The following is a 6,246-nucleotide window of genomic DNA, read 5'->3' on the forward strand; positions in this document are numbered from 1 at the left end:
TTGCATTAAAGAATGTGGTGTTTTGGGGGACATGATACATCCAAACCGGCACAGGGATAATAATAAAACCGGCACAGGGATAATAATAAAACCTTCTTATAGACTGCCAGCTCTTTCTGGGGGAAATCATCCAAAGTACATGCCTTCTGTCAGAGAATTGGGAGTTCAAATGTCACATGCTCTAATTCCTGATAAGCTTTAGCCTTGATACATTTTAATAAAACAAATGAATAATTTAACTTTCAATGCCTTTGTTTCACTTTACAGAAAGAAATAGCAAGAGGCAAATGGAAATCAGACATATCAGCGGACAAACCTAACTTGGGATCAGTGTCAGGTGTATTGGGATCCCAGACAGTATTTCAGACTGTTCATGGGACGTCAGAGAAAAGTCACAGGGCCACAGGGCTGAGGGGTGCAGTGCACAGCCCAGGGACATGCTGGGGCCTTGCACAGACTCCCCCTATTTCATAGGTGGGGAATTGAGGCCCAAGAGGTCCATGAGCTTGTCCAAGGCCGCTCGGTTACTGGCAGAACCAGGACTGGACTTCAGGCTACCAAGAGCAGATTTTTCTTCTTCTTCACCTTTTCTTCCTCCTCCTCTGTTTAGCAGGCACTATGCACTTGATCAACTTTGTGATAAAAATAATTTGATAAATTATACTACTTTAAATCTGGCTCTATTTTTATATACCTTGATGTATGTTTTTATATCGTTATAGTCAGAATCCGAAATGAAGTTGTGTTTTGTTTTCATTTGATTATTTCATATTTCCATGGAGACAGTAACCATGCTTGCTGAGTTATTTAGGACTGCTTTAGTTTCAATGCTAGAAAACCAACTGTTTTGGTTTGCTCAAGCTGCTAGAATGCAATATAACAGAGATGGGTTGACTTTTACAATGGCAATTTATTAGCTTAGAAATTTAGAGTTCTAAGGCTGTGAAAATGTCCAAATTAGGGCATCAACAGGATGATACCTTCCCTAAAGGAAGTCTGCTGGCATCTGGGGCACCTCTGTCCATGGAAAGGCACATGACTGAGATCTGCTGGCCATTTCTCCTGGGTTTCATTGCTTTCAGCTTCTAATCTCAATGGCCTCCTCTCTCAGTTCTGTGGGACTTCTCTGAATTTCACCTCTTAGCTTCTGTAGGTGTTCTACCCTCTTATAAAAACTTCAGTAGGAGGATTAAGACCCACCTTGAATGGGGTGGATCACATCTCAATTGAAACAGCCTTATCAAAAGCCCCCACCTGCAATAGGTCTGCACCCACAGGAATGGATTATAAGAACATGGCCTTTTCTGGGGTACACAACAGCCTTGAACTACTGCACCCACTCAAAACCACTTAAGCAAAAAAGGCAATATATTGCCTCACGTAATTGAAGAGCTGAAGATAAAAACTTCCAGTTTCAGGATGGATCCAGGTGTTCCAGTGATGTCATTAGGAAGTTGTCTCTCCCTATCTTGGAAAAACTTTCCTCAGTGTTGGTTTCATCTGCAGGCCGACTCTCCCTTTGTCATGCCCCTGGCCAATATACATTGTCACAGCTCAAAGTCCAGAGGCAAAAGAGGCTTCTCTTTCCCAGGAGTTCCAGTGACTTCCCAAGTTTAATCTCATTGAAATGCTTGGGTTGTGTGCTGGGACATGGGACACTTTGACCATCAGGTCTGTGTTAAGTGCCCCTCCTGGCTACAGAGAAGGTGTCACCCTATGAAAACCACATGGCTTGGAGAAAGAGCACAATTCCCAAAGGAAAACCAGGATGCTGCCCTCAGAAAAAAATGGGAGAAAGGTAGAATAGGCAAAAAGGACAGCTGTCCACAATACCTGGCATTTTAACAGCTCAGTGGACTCCCCAGGATTGCCATGTCACAGTGGCCTTCAGCACTGCCCCTACCAGGGGCACTGAGGTTCCAGAGAGGAGTTATGTGGTCTGGGTGCAAATCCCAGATGTGCCCCTCTAGAGCTGTGATCCCTCGGAGAAATGACTCCACCTAACTTTGCCTGAGTTTCCTCATCTGTAAAGTGGGGACAGTAATAGTACTTGCTCATAGGGCTGTTTCCGTTTGCTAAAGCTGATGAAACACGATATACCAGAAATGGGTTGGCTTTCACAATGGTGATGTATTAACTTAGAAGTTTACAGTTCTGAGGCCATGAAAATGTCCAAATCAAGGCATCATCAAGACGATACCTTCTTCCTGAAGAAAGGCTGCTGGTGATCTTGACTCCATTACATGGGAAGACCCACGGCAGCATCTGCTGCTCTCTCTCTTCTCTCCTGGGTTTCACTGCTTCCAGCTTCTGGCTTCAGGGGCTTCCTCTCTGAGCTTCTGCATGTTTCTCTTTTAGCTTCTGTCTCTCTTAGCTTCTCTGGGGCCTTTGTCTTTTTCTTCTCTCCTTTATCCTCTTATAAAGAACTCCAGTAAGAGGATTAAGACCCACTTGGGGCAGACCTCCCTGTAATAACCTAATCAAAAGATCCCACCCACAATAGATCCACACCCACAGGAATGGTTTAGCTTTAAGAACTGACAGTGCTCCAGGTAAAGGACCCTCACACTGTGCAACCCAGGGCACCCCTTCCCTTTGAGGACAAAGCAAAAGCACCTGAGCATGTCTGGCAACAGAGGCCTACCTGGGATGGGACTTTGCTCTTCCCAAGTTTCCTGCACCATCCCCTCCACCCGACTTCTCACATACCCCTTCTTCCCTACATCCCTACCTTGCCACCTTTTTCTGGAGCTCATTCCCTCCTTCTTGAGACTTGTGCCTATATCCTCCTCCCCTGGGTACAAGGCGCCCCCAAATCCCCAGCACTTTCTTACATGGAGCAACAGACGTCTCTTTCCTCTTTTGTATCGACCTCCACCCCAAAATTTCCAGGACCTAACTTTGCATGACCAAAGAGAACTTTCTAAATCCAAACGCCTGTGCCTCTGAGAAAAGTTTCTGTGGGTTTGTAAGAGATATGGCCTAGTGTTACTTTTTTTTTTTTTATTCCCATTGCCAATGAGGCTGAATTTTTCATTTTAAGTTCTTTTCAGCAATAAGATTTGAAAAACCAGCAGTCAGCGTAACAGGGTGTAGGTGCTCTGGGAGCTAATGAAACAGAAGCAACGTCCCAACCCTCAAATGACTGATGTTTTGCCTGGAAGGCAGGATTAAACTTTTCCATCGAAGAGATGCAAAGTTGTGTGGTGCTGTACTCTCCGAACGAGAAGTTTTGCCTTCGAATTTTCCAGCCCCTTCGTCCCTGCAGGAAGTGGCAACGCCCCTTAGCTGGTTAGGTTAGTGTCCTCTGCTCTGACACTCCAGTTGGTAAGGGAGGGTAGAGGACAGCAGAAAGATGGGGCGGCATGGTGCCTGCTTCCCACATGGAGGTATTTGGGGTGCAGCAACCCAGCTAGGACCTTCGGAGCAGGCTCAGGGGCTGCAGCCTGCAGTGTGAGATGCCGGGAGGGAGGGAGCTTTGGACTTGAGCTGCATGGGGTCCTCCACGGGAAGCAAGCAGACACCTGTCCAGGGAACTTTTCCAGCGGCTGCCTCTCTTTGCCCAGACCTACCACCCACCATCAAGGCCCAGGGGCGGATTTCTGCAGGAGGAGGGCAACCAGGGCAGAAGCTGTGACGACACAGAAAAGGCATATCAACCAGAAGTCCATGCATCCTCTCGCCTGGGTGCTCGTGGGAACACACGCAAATGTACAGGGTGCCCGGTCTCTCCAGCCTGTGATGCTGGAAAGGAGTCCTGGGCTCAGGGAGGAAGAAGCAAACCTCAATAAGTTTGATGAGCAATTGCAAAAATGCAAGAATGAAATGGAGACATCCAGGAAGGCACATCCAGGAGAAACCTGGGCAGCAGCCAGCTGACCTCCTTTATGAGCGGGACTATCACAGGATAATATCTCTACTGCAGAATCCGATAATGAGGACGCTGGCTTCTCTCTGTGCTGCTCTCATATACCACCTGATGCTTTCTGTTCTGATAGTGAAGAACCAGTTATTCCTTCTGATATAGAAGCATATTTAACAGAATGTTTACTAAAAAACACTCAAGTACAATTTCCAAATGATAAAATCTGGAAAGGCCTAACGATAATAACTGGGACACATGGTCGATATCCTTCAAGTCCTATATTAGATTACAGTGAAGGTGAAGCTAAACAGTTAAAAGCTGTGAATATTTTCAAGAAAGCAGAAAGCCCTTCTCTACCTTCTTAGATATAGATAACATGTAACCATCTGGTCCTCTGGGTAGAAAGAAAACAGAATGGGGCTATAGCTGTTACTTCAATCACAGAAAAGCCATAAGAAATGTAGCAAGGTTGAATACAGTTTTAATCAAATGTATGCTTATCAACATAATGTAATTGCTAAACTAATCATGGAATTAAATAAGAGAATAATACTCGTGAGTTAGAGATAAGTAATAGTAATCTCTTTTCTAATTTTTATATTTTATATAACTAAAAAGTATATTATATTGCTCTCACAGAAGTCATAGCTTAATTGGTAGAAATATTTTCAGTAGAGTTTTGCAGACTTTTAAGGCTAAGTCTCTGATAACATCGTGGATACCCTTCTTTGACCTTGATTCACTTGTGGTCCACGACGCATTGTTTACCACTCGTGGTTCAAGTGTAAAAACAGAAAATGATTTGATTGAATGTATTCTAAATCAAAAGTGCTATACATACTCCATAACTTAGACAGAAGGGAGCTCTCTGACTTCATATCCAGCTGGGTCTGGAGGAGCAGGGGCTCCCAGGCTTGGTAATGTATCCAATTAATTTTTAAATTGTAAACTTGTTCCTTTTACCTTAAATGCTCCTTTAGTAAAAATGTGTTGAAGTTGAATGCTTGTCTTGAGTGCTCTTTACTTTTAAACTACTGTCTGCCCCTATACTCTTAATTGAGTGGGCGATTACTTGATGAAGCCCAAACCAATTGAATCACAACCAGATTAGGCTCAGGCCTTTTCTAAGGGATATCCTAAGTTTGAGGTGTGACAGACCTGGACATGAACGCTTGGTACCCCTAGATCACTGAAGATTTCATTGCTACCTGTCAGGTCAATTATAGCTTCCCTAGTGATGCGTCTAGCTCTATTGCAAACATACAGGATGGCAATGCTAGAGGTGCAGAGAAACCTCTACAGGAAAAGACCCTGAATCCACTGATCCCAAAAAGAGGGGAGAAAACGAGCGTGGTTTCATGTTGAAGAAAACAGAAATACAAATGCATGTGTCTGGTTTGCCTCCAGACATTACCGTGGGTGGGTTTGCACAGTTTATGTCCAAATTTGGCATTATGATGAGAGATCTTCCAAAAGAAGAATTTAAGGCCAAGCTCTCCAAAGATAATCAAGGAAACCTTGTAGGACATGGACCCTGCAGTGATTTGAAGAGGGAACCTGTGGATCCTGCATTAAAACTTTCAGATGAAGATGAAATTAGAAGCTACAAATCACATGTTGAGGTGACAAAGTTTCAACTGGAGGAACAATATGATGCTTAAAACAAAAAACAAAAAACAATGACATGCAAAGACCACAAGGAGCAGCTGGTCTCTGCAATAAAAGCTGGCTGGCGTGGCGATGTGAAAGGAGAGCTGAGCTGTCCTGAATGCATCAGGAATGAGTTGTCACCATCAAAACCATTTCATACTATGGATTTTGAGGATGGTCCACTGGGGCCAAATGAAATCAGAGAAGACCTTCAAGGAGAGTGTCCAAAGTTTGTACAAACGAGGGAGCTCCTTGTATAAACTGTGTCCTTTGAGAATGCAGAGGAAGCTATTTATTGTATTCAGACTATCCAGGGAAGGTGGTTTGGTGGCTGTCAAATCACTGCCCAAACAAGGCATGGGACTAGAGGTTATCAGGTTGAGGAGACCTCAAAAGAAAGGGAGAAAAGGCTGCAAGGATGGGAGGCTTTCCCCAAGGACCCTGGGGCCTACAGTCACCTTCAGTGTTCAAATTCCCTCTTGGCTTCAGAAAGAGCAGGGCCTTCTGGAGTAAGGCATTTTTCAGGGCAGCCTAGCATGCAGGATGAATGCTCAAGAAGCCGCAACTGATACAGCATGTAAGTAACCTACAGAGGAAAAGAAGTCTGAGAACACAGAAGATGGCAGAGAACTTGAAAATGCTAAAGAAAAAGCAATCAGAAGAAGGCAGTCCCAAAAGAGATGAACAAAACTGCCCCAAAGAGAATCTAGAACCTCAAAAGAGATCACAAA

General features: G+C 44.3%; 1 pseudogene; it reads left to right on the top strand.

The window, feature by feature from the left end:
• Positions 1-3,365: 3,365 nt before the first annotated feature.
• LOC119540854 lies at positions 3,366-6,100 on the top strand (annotated as a pseudogene).
• Positions 6,101-6,246: the final 146 nt, after the last annotated feature.

Source organism: Choloepus didactylus, chromosome 7, assembly GCF_015220235.1.
Source record: "Choloepus didactylus isolate mChoDid1 chromosome 7, mChoDid1.pri, whole genome shotgun sequence".
Classification (NCBI taxonomy): domain Eukaryota; kingdom Metazoa; phylum Chordata; class Mammalia; order Pilosa; family Megalonychidae; genus Choloepus; species Choloepus didactylus.